The sequence below is a fragment of the Durio zibethinus genome, chromosome 10 (assembly GCF_047325235.1).
Source record: "Durio zibethinus cultivar Kanyao isolate XHJ-2024 chromosome 10, ASM4732523v1, whole genome shotgun sequence".
Classification (NCBI taxonomy): domain Eukaryota; kingdom Viridiplantae; phylum Streptophyta; class Magnoliopsida; order Malvales; family Malvaceae; genus Durio; species Durio zibethinus.
In genome coordinates, this window is record NC_143171.1 from 24,317,301 (window position 1) to 24,339,397 (window position 22,097).

The following is a 22,097-nucleotide window of genomic DNA, read 5'->3' on the forward strand; positions in this document are numbered from 1 at the left end:
TCATTTAGATTTATCTAACATTAATTATTTTTAGATCATTTTTGCATGAGTTAGAATCCAATCTAATTCCATTTGAGTTAAAATTCAATTTAATTTAAATCAATTCAAAATTTAATTATTTGAACTTAAACAATCCAAAAATTAATGTGAATCCAAATTTCAATTTTAGACCCAATTAAAAGCTCAATTTAAGGTATAATTCCACTCATTTGGATTTGAAAAACCCAATGAAAATTCAAAATTAATTTTAAAGTCCATGTCTATCTTTGTTAGTCAAGATTAAAAAAAAAGAAAAAAAAAAAAAGAGATAAGCTGCCATGGCAGCCTTACTACCCCAAGATGCCAAACCTTTCCCCAACTTTCAGACTTACTTTTAGTTAACCATTTTTCCCTCATGTTTTATCCCTTTTGACTTTAACACAAACTATAAAAAACACACAACTTTCAATTCTATAAAAAATTTTACATTAGCCATTGCTGCACTTCTGCAGCAACCATCCAAAAACCAAGTTCCCATGAAGGCATGAAGGGATGAGGGGGCTTTTTTCTACAAAGGGTAATTCACAGTAAACGGCACAAGGGAGGAAGGGAAAACACAAAAAATTTACTCGGGGAAGGAATAGATAAAACACACACAGCAATTACTCCACACATATCACCCAATTAACCAATATCCTACAGCCTTTAACCCCAATCATCCTACCATCGAACCACTCCTCATCAGCCACCTTACTAGCCTTAGAGCCACCATAGCCGAAACCACAATTTTGGCGATACCCGAAAATAGCAAGTAAAAAACATGCATAGAACAAGACAGCTTCAAACCCTCAATTATGCCTCAAACCCTCCATTCGACCTCTCGTACTATCACCAACTTAACACCACAACCCCTATTCGACCAGCCTCAATGTTCCATCAATTCCCATTATAACCAAACTAGCCTTTGAAGCCACCTAAGTTGTCAAACACCCAATAGCTCCCGATCTCCTTGTTGAGCCACCTAGGAAGAACTACTAAACTTGAAACCATACCCTAGCCCCTTACAAATTACATTTAACCAAAACCATCCCAACCAAACTAGAATCATCGACAACCTCTACTACCATCGATAGCCAAAATAAAAAGAAATAAAAAAATAAAAAAAAAGCAGCCACATCCCCTAAAGGGGAACACAGTGCCAAAATACAAAACAAAATCAAAATTCTCACCAGGTGATGAACCTAACCAAGTGAAAAAAAAAATAGATAGGAGGTCTCGGTTCAAGGGAGGTTTTTAGTATGGGGCATCCTGGTTTCTTGCTGTTTTAAGAAGGGCTAGGCTTGGTTTGTAAGAAATAAGGGATGAGCTCGACCCAAGGTTGAGATGACAAAAAAAAAGTCGACATTGGTGATTTTGGCTGACAAAAAAGATGGCATTTTTTAGGCAATCAGGGGCGGTGGAAAGGAATGATAGAAAAAAGAAAATAACATACTAAAAAGGCAAAATGATTGGATAGTGGAATGAGGAGATTTCATGGTTTGAAAGTTTGGGCTTCAACTTTAGATCTAAGACTTTAGAGAGCAATTTAAGGAAAACCAAGGCTAGAATGGTGATCAGGAGGCCAGAAAGAGCTTGAGGTGAAATTTTGAGCTAAAAAGAATGTTAAATAGAGGCAATTACCGATAACGGGTGACAGTGGCATTGTGACTGATCGTCGAGATTTGGGTGAAAACATGAGTCTAGTTTTTGGTTATTTGGAAAAGAAATGAGTTTTTTTTTTTAAAAGAGAAATAGGAATAAAAAAAATTCTTGAGTTTTTAAACTTGAACAAAACTAAAAAAAACTTAACTAACCCATGACCTAAATTGACCTGACCCACCATTACAATCTAAGCCCATTTTAGGCCTGGTATCCACCCTTACCCAATTCAAGCAAAATTGGTGGCCCAACCAATTTAGAGCCTTTTTGACAGTGTGTTCTATTTTAGGTTTGCCCAAAAACATCATTTTGAGGTATATTTCATTTCCTTTTTGTTTATTTATTTTACCATGTCTTTAATCATTTTTTATGCTTTTTAATATGGCTTTATGATTTTTAAAAAATAGTAATTGTAGTAATAAATAAAAATGTAAATACATTCTTGAAAATTAATTGGTTTATGGATGTATGATGAAATAAAATGAGATTTGAATAAAAAGCAAAGCATAGAATTTTTATGAATAAAAATAATGACAAAAAAATGTTTTGAGAAAATGATGATTTTGAAAGCCCTGCCTAGATATTGGAAGGAATTCAAATCATATTTTGAAGGATTAATCTTTTTAAATTTTGTCTAGATATTGGAGAATTAAACAAAAATTTTCTTCACCAAAATAAATAAAAATAAAAATTATTTTACCCTTGATTTTCTTTCAAAAAAAAGATAATGATAAAAAATAGGATCAAATGCATGTAACTTAGGTCAATTTGATTACTTGTATTTGCGTCATTTATTTATCTCATATTGAATTATGTCTTGGAATAAAAAAAAAGTGAATTTTTCATTGATAATTTTAAAAATTAATTTTTTTTAAAATAATCATTGAAACCTTGCCTAAATATTGGAGGGCTTTTTAATAATTACTTTTCATGAAAAAATATTAAGCCGGACTTTAAGGAAATCATGAGAATTCTAATTAGAGAAATATTTTTTAAAATTTTGCCTAAATATTAGAAAATTAGAAAGTATTTTGATAATAAAGATTTTCGTATTATTCTCAGATAAAATATTTTTTATAAAAATGAATTAAAAATAAAATTGAAGTATGTGTTAGATAAATTTAATTGGTTGTCTGGATTTTAGTTTGTATTCACATCATACATCTGTTTTTTATGATATGTACTTGCATTTCATTGCCTTGAAAAAATTAATAAATGGTGGTTTTTGGAAAACTATTTTAAATGATAAACAAAATTAATATTTTCAAGTAAAAAATAATTATTAGGACCTTACCTAGATATTAGAGGGTTTCTCAATAATTATTTTTATGAAGAAATATTGTGTGCAAGTTTTTGAAGGAATTAGTATGAAAGTCCCAAGTAAAGAAATATTCTTTGAAGTTTTGCCTAGATATTGGAGAATTAAAAAGTGTTTCGATATTAAAGATTTTCATCTTATTCCTAAATAAAATGTTCTAAAAAAGGATTTTTATGAAAATAAAATTTGATGGAATCATTTTTAAATATTAGAATTGAGACCATTTTTATCATTAGTAAGGGTAACATTAGATCAATTGGTACCTTTTTTTTAAATGGGCACTATAGGAGTTCTAATCTTTCCCTATGCATAATTGATTTTCGAATCTAATTCTATTTTCGTAAACCAAAATTATCTTTTTTATAAATTTTAAACTCATTTTATTATTTTATTAAAAAGATAAACATTTTAAGTGGTTAATCACATTTATCAAAAAAAGATTGGTGGCGACTCCCATTTGTTTTGAAATTCTTTTTAAATTTTTATTGAACGGTCTCTAAAACCATTATGATAGCTTGACGACTCCACTGGGGACATCATTTTTTTAGAGAGTCAAGCCCAAAATTGATCATATATTATCCTGAATCTTGATTTAATGGTCTTAATCAACATTTAACTTTAATTTCTTTAATTTTGATTTTCTTAAAAAATGTTCTGCATTGCATACATATTTTGATTGCATAAGTTATTTATGTTTTTATATACTGTTCTTAATAAATGTTAGGGCATTTAGGATAAGGGTTGTAGCGTAATAAAGTCTTGACATGTTCCTTCACACATGATCACATGTGCATTATATGCATGAGCTCTATACCTAGATTTTTACCTTTTTAGGAAATAGTGAAATACCTATGCTCTCATTGAATGAATACTTCTGCAATGGCTAGCAAAACACTCCTATTTAGATTGAACCCTTTTCATTTGTAATCTGTTATAGGTGATGATTAGGATACCTTACTAGTCTATAATGGACAATGATGTAAGGAACAATTTAGAAATCTTTAGACGTATAAATCCCAACCCAGTATATAGTGACCTTAGGAAACCAGTCTTAAGTAGAGCCTTGCTGAATTTTTTGTAGAAAGTACCTGAATTAGGACACTTGAGGAACATTTTAACACAATCTATATGTAGGGGTAGCTATAATACAAATAAAACTAAAATTTATTTTGACATGTAGCTCAGCTCATCTAGTGCTTGACCAAAATTTGTATCCTTAAAAAATGTTTTTTTAAGAAATTTTTATTTGTATTTTCCAACAAGCAAAAAAAAAAAAAAAACAAAAACAAAAATTTTCAAAAAGTTTCAAAAAAGGAAGTTTTTCTTAATTTTTTGTTTATTCACCAAATAATAAAAATAGAAATTTGAATAAAATTTGGTCATTTTATGTGTTTGTTGTTTCATTATATGCGCATTCAAATGGTAGAGTCAATTTCATTAAAATTACATAGTATATGCATTGCATTTCATGTAAACATGTCTTGTCATACATTCGGTATGCCAGTGCATTTCATATAAGTATGTTTCATCAATTATATACATACATTTCATTACTTATATGGTGTGTCATTATGTTTCATGCATACACATTCATTTATGTAAATGTGTCACACCGCTCATTTCATATGCATATATTCAGAAATGGTATAACTATGATCACATTATGTTGTAGATACACTTCATTTCATGTAAATATGTCTAGTTATTTGGTGTACATATGTGAATAAATTATATGATTCTTATCAAACTTGAATGGTACAAGTATTGCATTTCGGAGAAATATACATCATCTTTCTTGCACACATATTCACAAATTCATCATGAAAACATCATGTCATTCACACATTTATTTAACTATTTTTCATGACATCCTATCATTTGATGAATAATGAGTGCTTCTTATAGGTGAAAACCAAAAAAGAAAAAAATATCTAAAGTCCTTACGAGAAAAAATGATGATCATGAAAAATTTAATAGAGCCTAGGTGTTTGTTAGTTTACTTCTTTTTCATCTAAGTTTGGCAAGAATTTCAAAAAATTGAATATGGGAGAGGATTGAACCCTTAAGGTGAATAGGTTCAAGAGAAAAAATAAGGTTATGGACATGAAAGGCACAGTTGTTAATTATAGACGATCTTTAGTCTCTCTAACTTTGTGTATAATTTTGTTTTGTAAATTCTTGAGAATGGATTGTTGTTTCTTAGAAAAAAAAAGGGAAGGAATAACCTTTAATTTTTTAGACATTGTAAATGATAACATATTGATTGGCTAGATTAGATTTATAAATATTGCTTACATTTTTTTCACCCTTTGATTGAGAAAAATTATAAAAAAAAAAGAAGAAGAAAAAATAAAATTGATATAGAATTGTTTGAGAATAAAGCCCCATATAAGTAGTTTTCAAGTTAACGAATGAAAACTGTGATAAAAAAAAGCAAAAAAAAATTTTTTTTTTAAAAATGTACCTTTTCAAAAATGAGAAAGAATATATGTTTTCATAAAAAGTGATAAGAGTCTTAAAGAAATTGACAATTACTATTAGAGATAAACTCATCAAATACCTTTACACATTTCTTCAAACACTCTCATGTTTCAAATCACTCAAGTAATTTTGCTTATCAACCATAACCCTTTAAGGGGCATGATTTTGAATTTTTGAACCCTATTTTTGCTTGATAATACTATGGTATAAAATGGTGATAACCTTTTCTTGGGTAAAGAATAATGAGATAGTTGATTTAAAAAAAATTTTGGATTTCTAAAAAATCAAGCAAACATGACATATTTAGGCTTTAGATGTTGGTAATTTGATATTTGTCAAGATTATGCTATAACTTAAATTGCAAAAGTCACTCATTCAAATTTCATCAAATGACCTTAAACACATGAAGGCCTTAATTCTCACTTGACCTTATTCCATGTTTTAGGGCAAATAAGCCAAAAGAGTAAAATCACCCGTTGTCCTGAAGACAACTTGATTTATGCCACAACCTTCTCTTTTGTTGAATGATACGAACCTTTTGAGACCTATAGTGAGTTCATCAATGTGATTTTCATTTAAAATGTCACATTGAAATGGGACGTTTTCCATAAATTGTGTGTTCAACAAAGTGGATTGATGTGTGAGTTATAGGTGCACATAAAAGAAATAAAAAATGTTGTGGCATTATGCACTTAAGAATTTCGAATAAATCTAAACAAAGACCTAAAAATAAAAAAAAAACCAAAAATTTGTAAAAAAAAAAAAAAGAGAAGCCAAAATAAAAACAAAAGAGAAAGAAAAAGTTAAAAAAACAAAAAAATATAAGAAAAAAAAGAAAAAAAAGAAGAAAATCTTGAAAAAAATCTCTTTTAGATTCATTTTCTTAAAAGGAATCGTTCTTCAATTTAAGTGGTTGTGTTTGAAATGACAAATGACCATCTTTCATCACCTTTTCACAAACATGAAATTATCTATTTGCTTTTTCTTTGAGTTTGATGCATTCTTTTTAAATGAACTCTAGGATCACCTTCCACATTAGGGAGCAAATAAGGGACATATTCAAGAATCATTAATGGTTAGGTCTTATTCCAAGTATAAGGAAACACCTTGCATCTTGAAGGGCAAATGTCCAATAAAATAAGTTTTCAAAAAATTTTGAACTCACAAAATTAGAAGTGGATGTGTGTAAAAAAAAGTAAAGAGAAAAAGTAGAATTAAGACAGAAAATGATTGAATGGAAAATGTGGAAAATGAAAGGAAAAATGATTGAATGGCAAGTGTGAAAAATGAAAGGAAAGAAGTCCCAAAGGGAATCCTATATATGATGTGAAATGATCTTTAGTTTGATCATTTTCTTCTGAACCTTGAACCTAGTCTACGTTATGTACTCTAAAAAGTTTATTTGATCAAGTATGAATGCTTAAATTAAAGAGCTTTCTTTCAGGGAATCACCACATAACCTATGAGTCTTTTGTCTTTTTTCATTGTCAAACTACCTGTTTAAACCATTAACTCATTTTGGATGAAACTTTTATCATTAAATGCATAATAAAACAATCAAGAAAAAAATAAAAAATGAATAAAAATGTGGCTCTAAGGTAAAAACTTCAAAAAGGAAGTCTAGAGTAAGTTTAAAAACCATGAAGCTAATCCTATGCATAGCAAGTAAAAGAAGCCAGTATAAAGCCACCTAGATTTTTGAAAGATCCAAGAATGTCATGCTTTGGAAGTTTGAAATCTATGAAGGGATTAATTTTAAAAATTTGAGTCTTCTTTTCTCATTCCTAAATAACCTTCTAAAATTTTGAACTTATTATAACTAACCTTGACTTTTATCAAAATGCCACATTTGGAGGCCAAAAAAAGTATCAAGCATGCTTGGTTTTCAAGGAATTTATGCTTTTTTTTAAAAAAAAAATTGTTTCATTTGTGAACTTAGATGGGAAAGTACAATCTTTTTTATTCCCTTCGAGTGGTGAAGCCTTCTTGAATGAATTGAAACCTTGATATGTTGAACTATTCAATCCATTGTCACATCATTTCTAATAAAGACTACCAATTTTCAAGAGGTTTTAATGTCACTTTTTTTGGATGTTTAATTGTCTTTGACCATAAAGTTTAATTATGTGGGCAATTTGTTGATCATTTTGGAAAATATTTTGAATAACCAATCATGCATTTTTGTGAAAATAAGAAAATAGTGTTGTGAAAACTTTTAGACTGGTTAGGATTCAAGAAAGAAAATATTTTTCATTGAAAAATTAAGAAAAAGGAAAAAAAAGATATTTTAAGAGGAATGTGGTAGTTTGTCTTCTTGATTTTGTAATCAAGTCCAAATGTATTTTACATATTAAATGAAAATGGAAATAAAAAGGAAAACTGTTGAAAAATGAAAGAAAAATAAAAAAAGCCTGTTTTAAAGGGTAAATTGAAATCATTTTGGAAAAGAAGTTGAAGACTAAATTTAATAGGAATAGGGAAAAAGCATAATTGTGAAAGGAAAATTTTTGGAAAAAAGGTAGTTTTAGCATTTGCATCTTTAGATGAACAATTGCATCATTATTTTAAATGTTGGTGTTTGCATCCATACTAGGGCATGTTTATCATGGAATTTTTTTCACGAGCATTGGGATTTTTGAAATAATATTTCATAGTTGTAGGAAGCATTTGCATTATTAGAAAACCATTGAATTTGCAAATTTGCATTTGTATCTTTAGGGCATCCATATCATGTATGAACATTGGCATTTGCATTCGTAAGAAGTATTTGCATCTTGAAAAGAGAATTTGCTAGTAAAAAAAGTTTTTTTTGTCATTACATCTTTGATAAGTACATTTGTACCATGGAAAAGAAATTCACATTTTATATCATTGTTTAGTCATCTATATGAAAAAAATATTAGCATTTGCATCATAAAAAAAGTCAATTGCATTTGCATTGAGTATTTGCATCATGATAAAAAGGTTTTATCATGGCATGGATTCTTGCATTTGTATAAGGACATTTGTATTCGCATCATTTGTTAAGAACAAATAGTTGTGTCATGATTGCATTTGTCAACTTTGTAAATTTGGAAAAAAAAAGAAAGAAGGCATTTCTTTGTGAAATAGGAAGATATGTTCCATTGAGGTGCACTCAAGGAATAGCAAGAACATGGTAGTTTTGTTTTCTTAAATTTACCATACGGTATAGAGTTGGTATTGATCACATCCATGTTGCATGATTGGTTTTGAAAATGTGAATAAAAAGTGAAAGTGAAAAGAGAGCAAAGAAAGATGGGATGTAAAGGAAAGGAAAATCATTTGGAAAAAGGATGAAGAATGATTCGAATTAGGAAAAAGGAATAATTGAATGATTTGGAAATTGAAAAGAAAAGAATTTTGCAAACAAAAAGAAGGGATTTTTTTAAGCATCTGCATCCATGGTAAGGAACTTTCATTTGCATTCACAAGGGTGCATAACATTTTCATCATTGGTAAGAATATTTTGTTTGCATCATTAAAAGGGCATCTGCATCATTTTCTACTCATGTATTTGCATAATCCAGTGAGTTTTTGCATAAAATTTAATGGATGGACTTACCTATTTGTAGGGTGTATTTGCGTATGCATATTGAAGTAGATATTTGTAGATTTGCATTTTCATTATTGTGATCAATCAATGCAGTTGTCAATTTGCAAGCTTTGGAAAAAAAATGAAAGAGAAAATGTCTCTTTAAAAATTTACAATGTTCATGAAAATAAAGTTTTTGAAAAAAGGATTACAAAGAAAAAATGAAAATGAAATTTAAAGAATGAAATATTGGGATGATTGAAAGATTTGAAAGAAAATTTCTTAAGAGAAAAAAAAAATGAAGAGACAAGAATTTTAAAGTGGAAAGAATTTCGAACTTAAAAGGGAATTGTTTTGAAAAAATGGCTCTAGCCTTGATGATGAGACGTTTTGGCAAATGAAAATGAATATTTTAAAATTTAAAGTTGTGAAGCCTCTATCTAGAAGAGCATTTGTAGAAGTCGAGATTTGTATGACCTTGTGGGTGTAATCTCTAAGTCTTCCAGGCAAAATTCATAAGTCATTAGGATAGAATATTTTAAATTTTAAAGTTGTGGAGCCTCTATGTAAAGGAACATTTATAGATATCAGGATTTATAAGACCTTTGAATGTAATTTCTAAGAGGAAAAGTTGTGAAGTCTCTATCTAGAGAAGCATTTGTAGATGCCGGGATTTGTAAGATTTCAAGGTATAATATCTAAGTCCTTCCACAAAATTTGTAAGTTCTTTGGGTAGAATATTTTAAATTTATTTTTAAAAGTTATGGAGCCTTTAATTAGATGAGCTTTTAACTTTGTTTTCAAAAGTTGTTGAGTATTTTCTCAAAGGAGTTTTAAATTTTATTTTAAAACTTATTGAGTCTTTGCCTAAATGAACTTTTAAATTTATTTTCGAAAATTGTTGAGCCTTTTCCTAAAATAACTTTTAAATTTATTTTTAAAAGTTGTTGAGCACTTTTATAAAAAAGCTTTTAAATATATTTTCAAAAGTTATTGAGTCTTTTCATAAAGTAACTTTCAAATTTGTTTTTGAAAGTTGTTAGGTTTTTTTCTAAAGGAACTTTTGAGAATTAATGTAAAGGAACTTGTAAGTTTATTTTCAAAAGTTGTGTAACCTCTATTAAAAGGAGTTTTTTAATTAAAAAATCCAAAAAATGAAAAAATCTAAAAAATGAAAAAATTCAAAAAGTAAAAAAAAATAGCATAAAAAAGAGAAAAGAAAAACAAAAAATAATACAAAAGAGCAAAACATACAAAAAAACAAAATAGAAAAAACCTTTAAAAAACCTTGAATCATTAACTCCAAACAAAATTGTTGTTCATATCTTTGCCCTATTTCTGATTCTCAATAATGTGCAAAAAAAGGTAGTTGTAGATACTTAATTTTGTTTGAGTTGATTCAATTTTGTTTGATTTTTGTGCTTGAATTGAATGATTCGATTTGGGCTAATCTAAGTGCTGTAATTTGATTTGTTTGGGCTTATCTTGGATTAATTACTTTTTGAATAATTTTTACATAAGTTAAAATCCAATCCAATTCCATTTGGGTTAAAACCCAATTTAATTTGGATCAATTCATAATTTAATTATTTGGACTTAAAAAACCCAAAATTAATGTGAATCCAAATTTTAATTTTAGACCTAATTAAAAGTCCAATTTAAGGCCTAATTCAATTCATTTGGATTTGAAAAACTCAATGAAAATCCAAATTTAATTTTAAAGCCCAAGTCCATTTTTTAATTAAAATTAAAAAAAAAATAATGGTTGACTGCTATGGCAGCCTTTCTTCCCTAATATGCCAGATGTTTCCATAGCTTTCAGACCTACTTTTAGCTAACCATTTTTCCCTTATGTGTTTACCCTTTCTAATTTTAACACAAACTATAAAAAACAGATAACTTTCACTTTTATAAAAAATTTTTAGCAACCATTATTGCACTTCTATAGCAACCATCCAAAAACCAAGTTCCCATAAGGGGATGAATGGGCTTTCTTCTACAAAGGGTAATTTATAGCGAATGGAACAAAAAAGGAAGGGAAAACACAAAATTTTACATAAGGGGAAGGAATAAAAAAAAAAAACATACGCACACACATACACACATAAAAACTATTCCACACACATCACCCAATTAACCAACACCCTATAGCCCTTGATCCCAATCATCCCACCATCAAACCACTCCCCATCAGCCACTTTACTAGCCTTAGAGCCACCATAGTCGAAACCACCATTCTGGCAATACCCAAAAATAGCAAGGAAAAAACATGCATAGAATAAGCAACCTCAAACCCTTCATTCAACCTCTCCCATTATCACCAACTTAACCCTATAGCTTATATTCGACCAAACTCCATGGCCTACCAAATTCCATTACAAACAAACTAGCTTTTGAAGCTACCTAAGCTGCTTAACACCCAACAGCCCCTAGCCCCTTTACCAAACCACTTAGGAAAAATCACTGGACCCGAAACCATACCTTAACCCTTTATAGACAACCTTCAACCAAAACCATCCTAATCAAACCAAAATCCTCGGCAACGCTTTTATTGCTAATGATATCTAGAAGAAAAAAAATAAAAAACAAATATCAACCAAATTCTCGGGAGGGAAACACAACGCCAAAATGCAAAAAAAAAATCACAGTCCTTACCAATATGGAACCCAACCAAGTGAAAGAAAAAATAGATAAAAGGTCTCGATTTAGGGGAGGTTTTGGGTATAGGGTGTTATAATGGTTTTGAGGGCTACTATATTTTGTTAGGTGTGATTGGCTACTTAAAAGTTTATTTTTTTAATAAAACCCTAAAATTAGTTAAAATTTATCAAAAAGATAATTTTGGTCTTCAATATTAGAGATGGGTTTGGGAGTACGATAACATATAGAGAAGGATTAACATCCCTTCAACACCTGTTTTAAAAGCGGTACTGATTAATCTTGTGTTATCTTTTAATTTTGACAAAAAAGTCTTAATTTTGATATTTGAAAATAATTTTTGTAATTTTTTCTTGTTGCAATAAAAACATCTTTTTTGTTTTTTTTTTTTTACTTGAAAAATAAATAAGAACTTTGCATATTGAAGAATTCCTATAAATATTCCAATACTCTGATAATATTAATAGGAACTTTCTCACCTGGGGAGTTTTTACGAATCATTACTTAGACTTATCAAGAATCCCATTCTCGACGAGTTATATTTACTTTCACATATAATAAAATATTTATAATTTTATTGAAATATATTATTATTATTATTATTATTATTATTATTATTATTACAAAAATTCTTTTCCTAACCTTTTTATTAATAAAAAAAAGTAAATGAAAATCTTTATTGAAAATTATTTTAAATGCTCCAATACTTTAGAGGCATTTTAGACAAATCTTATTACCTAGAATTTCTAAAGATTTACCACTCAAACTTCTTTAGGATCTCATCCTTGGATAAATCTTTATTACTTATCAATTAATGTATTTAATATTCATGCATTATTCTATATATAACCTTATTACTTTTTTTAATCTTTTATTTTATTATATACTTTTATTTTAAATTAAAAACAATAATAAGTAAATGAAAACCTTTTTGTATTAAATATATTTCTAAATACTCAAGTACTTCAGTAGCATTTTAAAAAAATATTCTTACTCAGAGATTTTTAAAGTATCACTATTCAAACTTATTTAAAATCTCATTTTTGGAGGTACAAATCTATTTTTTTTTTCATAATTTAGTGATATAGATGCAATGTAAATAATGAAGCATAATATTCATCCGGTATGCATCTATTATCTATGTATTTACCTTTTATTTTATTTTATTATTTATTTATAAATTATTTATCTTTTTTTAAAAAAAGATTTCCCTTTTAATTTTTCCTTTTTTTCACATTTTATGCATTTTTATAGAAAGCTTTTTTTTTTTGAAAATTTTTTATGAATACTTTAATACGCTAGTAGTATTTTAAAAAAACTCTTCTTACCTAGAGATTTCATAAAAATCACTACGCGAATTTTCTTAGAATCTCATCATTGAAAAAATCTTTGGTTTCTTTGAAATTTTAATAATTGGAATTCTTACAAAAATATATAATTATCCATAGTATTTATTTTTTTCTAATTATTTCAAGACATGCAAATTTTCTAAAAATATTATTGACATAAGTAATGTAAAAAATTCTAAAAATATTTTTTAAAAATATTATTCATATAAGTAATGTAAAAAATTCTAAAAATATTTTCTAAAAATATTATTGACAAATAAAAAGTCTAGAAACGTGTATAATTATACCAAACAAAGCTTTATGCTAATATTGAAAGTCATGTGCTCACTAGGCCCAAGCAAATAAAGTTTAGCATCCAAGGAAGGATCCAAATGAGCTGGGCTGTTGAACAAGTTGGGTTAACAATGTTGGGAGAGGGTCGATATGGGTTATGGGTTAAAAGCCCTTTTTTATCTTATCCTTTATCAAAACTACACCATTTTGTGCATTGTATATAAGCTAAAAATTTCAACTTTTCTTTATCCTTCTTTTTAGCCTTCTTTCTCTACAAATCACCCTTTCTCTTTAGCTAGGAAATTCTATTGAAAAAAACTAGCTGACAACCACTCTCATTTTTATTTTTCATTGTAGGCCTATCATTGGTCACTGTTAGTCGACATTAGGAAAACTCTCAAAAGCTCCTCCTATCTCCTTTTTCCTTCATCTTCTTATTCTTTTTGGCCTCTATAATCGTAGATTTTAGATGAAAACTCAAAATTTCAAACCATGAAATCTCCTCCTTCCACCATTGGATTTCTATGAGGTTTTAGTATGATGTCCCCCTCGTCCCCTTGGGCCTTGCCACCGTTTGGATTTGAAAAACTCACTATCGTTCATCGTTGCCTTTTTTTGCTACCACCATTTGAAGCTTTTTTTTTTCTTCTTTCCTTTCCTTTTTCCTTTTTCTTTTCCTCATCATTTAGCTAAAACACCTTTAGCAAACTGCCTCTGACTTTTTTTTTTTTACTTCTTATTACTATGGTTTCCTGAAGAGGAATATGATTGAATTTTTAGTTAATCGTAACATCATGTATATGAGATATTCAAAGAATTTTAAAATCAAAGAAAAAATCTATTCTTGAGAATTACTTTTTAATAGAGGTATCTATAATTGATATGATAAATGACCGTATTTGATATTCCTTTCATAAAAAAAAAATCTATTTGCTATCCTTTTTTAGCTTATTGAATTCTTTTTTATGAAACCCTAACCAAAGATCATCCTTCTTATTAAAGGCAAGTATGAAATGGGATTTATTTGAAAAAGCATTAGATCTAAAGTTAAGGACAACAAAAGAATGCTTACAGTCAAAAGGTAAGTTTAAAAATTTTGGGAAATTTGTCAAGATGTGGAAATATGAAGAAAAAATGAGAAAAAATGAAAAAAAAAGATAAAAATGCATCTTTTGAGAAGTGAAAAAGATAAATGTCCTCGAAAAAGAAATGATCATTGGTTTGATTACCCTTAAACACATTTTTGGGCCTATTTATCCTATCTTTCATAATTGGAACCTAGCCCATCTTATGTTCTTTAAAAGGTCCAGTTTGATCAAGTGTGGATATCTAAATTAAAGAGATTTTCTTTAGGAAACCACCATCACTTTTGGATTTTGGATGAATTTTGAGTTTTCAAATGCATGATATAATAATAATAATAATAAAAGATCGAATGAAACTCTAGGGTGAAAACCTAAAAGCGCAGTCTAAAGTAAGTTTGAAAGCAACTTATGTAAGTTCATTAGAAAAAGTGATTTTGAAGGAAGTAATGAACAATAAAAACTTTTGAGAAATTTAAAAAGATAAACCCTAATATTTCTTTCCTAGAAATTTTAAGCTTATCACAATTAGTCTTGACATTTGTTAAAATGCCTTATATCAAGAATCTAAGGGAGTGCCAAAAGGAATTATGCTTTAAAAAGAATCATTTTTCAAATTTAAACTTTCATTTATAAGCCTAAGCGAAGAAATATTGATTTTTTTTCTTATTTAATGACAAAGTCTTTCTTAATAATTGAAATTCTAATATGCCAAACCATTTCATTCTTTTGGAGAGACCCAGATTCACTTAGTTCATTTTGGGTAGTAATCACCAGCTTTCAAGAGATCTAAATGTCACATGTTGATACATTTTGGTCATGAAAAAATGCTATGTGAAGTAATTTTTAGAGCAAATGATTGCCATTGTTTTGGAAGCTTTTAAAAAATTTCAAATTTAAAGTGTTGTATATATGAATTTTGATGGATAGGAGTAAAATGATTTTCAAATCAATATGACATGAATGACTTTTCTGGGGTAACAAAAATGCTTTGTTTTGATAATTATTTTTGCATTATTTGGTAAATGTACTAGCTTTTGTTTTGATAATTGCATCTGCATAATTGTTTGAATATGTGTGTGCATCATTTAGGGAATATGTAAGTTGCATAATGATTAGACCATGCATCTACATTATTTGGTGAATATATAAACCATTTTTTTTTAATATTGCATTCGTATCATTGTTTGTTTGCACCATGCATCTATGTTATTGGTGACTATCCAAATCATTGTTTGAACATTGCATTTGCATCATGGCTAAGGCATGCATTTGCATCATGTAGTGAACACTTGAATCATGATATGTCATCTACATTATTGTTTAGGACATGCGTTTGCATCACTTAGTGAGAATTTGAACAGTTGCATTTGCATTATATCATGACATTTATCGCATACAAGATTTTGACTTTATTGGGAGAAAATGTTTGACTTTTGAATCCTCGAGTAAAGAAGATCTTTCATGATGAGATTTTTTTTTGGATAAGGAAAAAATTCGAAACTTTTAAAGTTATAAATTCTTTGATTAAAGAAGTTTTATTTTTTAAAAAAATAATCACGATTTATAAGACTTTTTAGCATAATTACTAAAGTTTTTCAAATTAGAATCTTTAAAATTTTTTGATTGAGAATATCTGAAATTTTGTATGTGAATCACTAAATTTTTTTAATGTGAATCTTTGAAATTTTGGATGTGAATCTTTAATATTTTTCAAATGAAAATCTTTAAATCTCGAATATGAATTTCTAAAATTTTCATTTTGGATGTGAGTCTTGAAATTTTTTTATGTGAATCCATAAATTTTTTTAAAATGTGAATCTTTGAATTTTGAATATGAATTATTAACAAAAATCTTTTGAATGTGAATCTTTAATATTAAAATCTTACATATTATTGATTCATACGAATCTTTCATTCTTGCAAATTTGAGTTCCTATGAATCGAAAAGTCTTATGAATCTTTAAATTTTTGTGAATCTAAATATCTTGTGAATCTTCAATTTCTTTCGAATATGAAATTCTTGCAAATCTAAGTTTTTATGAATCTTCCGTTCTTAAGAATCTGAGTTCTTGCGAATCTGAAAGTCTTGTGAATCTTTGAATTCTTATGAATAGAAATATCTTGCAAATCTAATTTCTTGCAAATTTGAAAGTCTTACGAATCTTTGTGTCTTGTGAATCTTTGAAGTTTTGTTAATCATTGAAATTCTTGCGAACCTAAAATTCCTGTGAATCTAAAAGTTTTGTGAATTTTTAAATTCTTGTGAACCTGAAATTCTTACGACTATGAAAGTCTTGTGAATATTTGAATTCTTGAAAACCTGAAGTTTTTGCAAATTTGAAATTCCCACAAATTTGGAATTCTTGCAAATCTTTTTACATTCTTACGAATCTGAAATTCTTGCGAAAATAAATGTCTTGCGAAACCTGATGTGAGGAAATTATTGTAAATTACTATAAAACTATTGGTGTAATTTTAAGATAAATTTACAATAATTACTGTCATAACGTCTAGATCCGGGGATCTATCACTAGACATTGACTTAAGGGAGTCGCCACCGATCTTTTTTATCTAGGTGCGATTGGCCACCTAAAGAATCTGTCCTTTCAGGGAACACCTAAGTTTAAGGATCCCTAAAAGAATAGGTTCAGGTCTACTAACCAGAACAGAGTTCGAGAGTTCGGTTACGTGTGAGAAAGGTTATAGCACCCTCACAACGCCCATCAAAAGATGGTACCAGCTTAAATTTGTGTTATCCAAAAAGCCTTAAAATTTTACCAAGTAATTAATTGTTGGAAATTATTCTCAATTGACTCTAATACTTTTAGCAGAAAATTGAGAAAATTCCCTCACCTCAAGAGTATGCAAGAAGAACAACTGTTTCACTTGCAGAGGCTCCGTCGTCGGATTAATTAAAGAAAAATCAAAATCAAAATCAAAATAGAAAGGAAGGAGAGGATGATTGTTCTTGTGTAGGAAAAATTGATACTTTCAACTTTTTTCCAAAAATATTTTTTGGAAATTTATTTTTAAGGAAAATTGATACTTTCAACTTTTCCCCAAAAATATTTTTTGAAAATTTATTTTTAAGGAAAATTGAAACTTTTGACTTTTCCTCAAAATTATTTTTTTTTGAAACTTTGATTTCCAAGAAAAATTGATACTTTCAACTTTTCCTCAAAAATCCCTTTTTGAAAATTTATTTTTAAGGAAAATTGATACTTTTAACTTTTTCCTAAAAATGTTTTTTTGAAATTTCAATTTTTAAAGAAAATTGATACTTTCAACTTTTCCTCAAAAACCCTTTTTTTTGAAGTTTTATATTTAAAGAAAAAAAATAAAACAAAATAAAAGTAAAAAGAAAAAAAATAAATAAAAAAGGAAAGTAAAAATAAAAATAAAATAAAGATAAAGAATATTAAATAAACCTAATCTAATAAATAAAAAAACAAATAAAATAAACAAATAAATAAATAAATTCAAAAAAAAAAAACCTGGAGCGGCTAGGCTATTGGCTTGGCTCGGCTCGACTCAAGGAAGAAAAAAAACGGCTCGGAGAAGGGCTTGTCGGCTCGGTTCGGCTCGGAGGGGGGCAGACACGCGCGGGTCAGATAGCGGGTCGACGCTTGGGTCGGGTCGGATCTCGAAAAAACGCGCGGATCCTCTAGGTCAGTTAAGGCCAAAACGACGTAGTTTTGGGGGGTATAAAAGGCTTTTTCCTCTGTTTTTCGACAGAACGCTCCTCCCTTCTCTCTCTCTTCTTCCTTTTTTCTCTCCCTTCTCTCTAAAAGGTCGAAGAACTCCGGTTGAAGATTCATCGGATTCTGAGATTTGTCACCGGAATCGGGGTTTTTTCACCGGAAGTTGGTCGGTTTCTGGGATTCTTCGTCTAAAATTGGGCAGCTCGTCGGAATCTTCACCGAAAAATTCAAACTTCGTCGAAAAATTCACCGAAATCTAGAATTTTCCAGAAATTCCCAGAAAAAAAATTTCAAAAAATTCCTAAAAAATTTTTGATGATTTCTAGAACTCTCCTAAACCTTTTCTTAGCCTTCTATACTCTTCTCTACGCCTTTTCCTCTCAAATCAGTAGCTCTGGCTCACTATTTTCTTCTGTTGCATCTATTCTAGGAGGTCCCTTTTATAGGGATTGATCAGGAGTTCCTGATCAATCCCAATTCCTCCTTGGATGGGAATTCAATCTTTGAATCGAATCTGGACTCTTCTGATTGAATTCCCATTCATAATGGCATTCTTCAACTTTCAATCACAGCCATCAAAAAAAGAAAACAAAAAATAAAAATAAAAATAATATAATAATCAGATAACAACAAATCAGATAAACGAAAAAAAAAGAGAAAAAAATTTATTAACAGATAATTAGAAATACAATAAGATAAATCAAAAATAAAAAAATAAAAAAATAAAAAAAAGAAAAAAAATTACAAGAAAAAAAAATAATAAATAAATTATAATATAATAATAAATATATAACTATATAAATAAAATACATATAAATATTAACAGAAAATTAAATAAATAAATAAATAAATAAAGATATACATATATTAATACATAATAATAATAAATAATAAAATACATAAAATACAAAAGAAGAAAAAGAAAAGAAAAAAAAATAACACAAGATAAAAATTGGATTGGGCTTACCCATTTGGGCCAGGCCCAATTGGTCAGGCCTGGACCCAATTGGGTGTCTACAGCTGCCCCTCTTTGTACATTTTCTGTGAAACAGAAATTGCGCAAAGATGTAGACACCCAATCAAGACTCAACTCAACATTGTCATTTTTTGTTTTTTTTTGTTTTGTTTTTTTTTTTTTTACCAAAGATCCTCTAAACAGAGGCTCATCGACTTTGAGAAACATAAATTGCTCCTCTAAACAGAGGCACCACGACTTCGAAAAGTAAATTGCTCCTCTAAACAGAGGCACCACGACTTTGAAAAATAAATTGCTCCTTGACAATCATGTCCAAAGGAGTTGAAAGTTGTGTTTGAAGGAATTTCAGGAGATTATGCCTAAAGGTCTTACAAATCAACCCTGATACCAAAAGACATCCTATTTCAAGGATTAGAAACTTACCTGACAAGTTTTTTCTCAAACTTGTAAAATATCTTCATATCTGTCTTCTCTATGTGGGATGTTGGAGCACCTCTGCTTCTTGAATTTATACACTATACTTTCCTGAAAGTAATGTATGCTATGCGAATGCATATGAATCTCAATGCATGCTATGCAAATATTGGCCAATTAATTCCTGTTCAATGTATGGTACTCAAGTTTCTCAAGCTTTTCTTTAGGCATTAAGCCTTTTGATTCTTCAGAGATCCAATTACACTGCTCTTCTAAACTCGAACCAGTGTAGCTCTTAATTGTCTCTTCCACTCATATTCTTCCTGTAACAACAAAAAAAATCTCTTCCCAGATTCAAGGTCCTAATCAGGAACTGAACAGCCTTATTCTACCTTTATCACTTTTGATTTATTCAATGTAATGTAAAAAATCTTTTTGTGTTCTTATTCATTCATCAATCATTATTTCAAACTCAAAAGGTAAGAATGCATTTGCACATTTCTTCCATGGTGAGGTGTTAGAAAGAAAGGAATATGAATGGTTGAGAAACAGTCATAAGAAAAAGACACAAAGAATGAAATGAAACATTTCTTATTAGCAAAATGTTGGCAAACTTTGGCCAAGAGAGAATTACAAAGATAGGTATGGGGACAAAGCCTAAAATGAACAATCAGATAATCATGATAACACATCTCAAAGTTTTTTCTTGAAAACTCAACCCTCTGATGTATTTAACAACTTGGAACTCTTCCGAATTTGCTAGCCTCCATATCAGCGGACTTTTAAATTTGATGCTGTATTCTCCTTATCTAAGCCACCTTTTCAGGTTTTCAACTTAGACAAACCCCCTATGACTCAAACCGCCCTTTTAGGGTTTTCGCCTTGAGTCCTCCTTTTTCATTTTTTCATTTTTTCACTTTTTTTTTTCATTTTTTCTATTTTTTTCTATTTTTTCATTTTTCCTTTTTTCCATTTTTTTTCATTTCTTTCAAGCATAGTACTTTTTCACAGCATCAGAATTTATAGGATGAGGTAAATCATTTCCATCCATTTCAGTTAGTATCAGTGCTCCACCTGAAAAAGCCCGTTTCACCACATAGGACCTTTCCCAATTCGGAGTCCATTTTCCTCTACTATCATGTTGGATTGGAAGAATTCTTTTCAAGACCAACTCTCTTTTTTGAAAGCAACGGAGCTGAATTTTCTTATCATGAGCTTTCATCATTCTTCTTTGATATAGCTGACCATGGCATAGTGCAGTCAATCTCTTTTCTTTTATGAAATTTAACTGCTCATAACGTTTTCGAATCCATTCAGCTTCTTCCAACTTAACTTCTTTTAAGACTCTTAAAGAAGGGATCTCTACTTCCACTGGTAGTACAGCTTCCATCTCATAAACCAAAGAAAATAGGGTTGCCCCAGTAGAGGTACGAACTGACGTTCGATATGCATGCAATGCGAATGGCAACTTCTCATGCCAATCTTTGTAGGTCTCGATCATCTTCTCCAAAATCCACTTTATGTTCTTATTGGCTGCCTCAACTGCCCCATTCATTTTCGAACGATATGGTACCGAGTTATGATGCTTGATCTTGTATTGAGCACATATTTCTTGCATCATCTTACTATTTAGATTCTTGGTATTATCCGAAATAATTCTCTTCGGAAGTTCATATCTACAGATGATCTCTTTTTTTATGAACTTGCAAACCACGGAACGTGTCATATTTGCATAGGATGCTGCCTCTACCCATTTTGTGAAGTAATCTATAATCACAAAAATGAATCTGTGCCTGTTAGAAGCCTTTGGGGTGATCGGACCAATGACATCCATGCCCCACATTGAAAATGGCCATGGTGGTGCCATAACATGTAAAGCAGACGGCAGAGCATGAATCTTATCAGCATATATCTGGCATTTATGACATTTACGAGCATAATCAATGCAATCATTCTCTATCGTCAACCAGTAATATCCCGCTCTCATGATCTGTCTTGCCATCATATGTCTACTAGTATGTGTCCCACATATTTCATCATGCACCTCTTTGATGATTTTCTTCGGTTCAGTCTCATTTACGCACCTCAATAATACTTGATCCTTGCTTTTTTTGTACAAGACATCCCCATCCAGGAAAAAGCTCATAGTCAATCTTCGGATGACCCTTTTATCATTTTCTGTTGCTTGAACTGGATATTGCTGATCCTTGACATACTATAAGATGTCATAATACCAGGGTTTTCCATCTTCTTCCCCTTCTACATTAGAACAATACGCTGGTATATCCTTAACATCTAACTTGATGGGCAGAATGTCGGTATTATTATTAATTCGAATCATTGCAGCCAGAGTAACCAATGCATCAGCAATCAAATTCTCTTCTCGAGGTAGGTGATCAAACTGGACATCTTCAAATTGCTTCGTCAGCTCTAGAATATACTTATGGTATGGAACGAGTTTTGAGTCTCTCGTCTCCTATTCTCCTTTCAACTGATATATGACTAGAGTTGAGTCTCCAAACACTTTCAGTACTTTGACTCTTCTGTCTATAGCAGCTTGCAAGCCCATGACATATGCCTCATACTCAGCGATGTTATTTGTGCAATTAAAA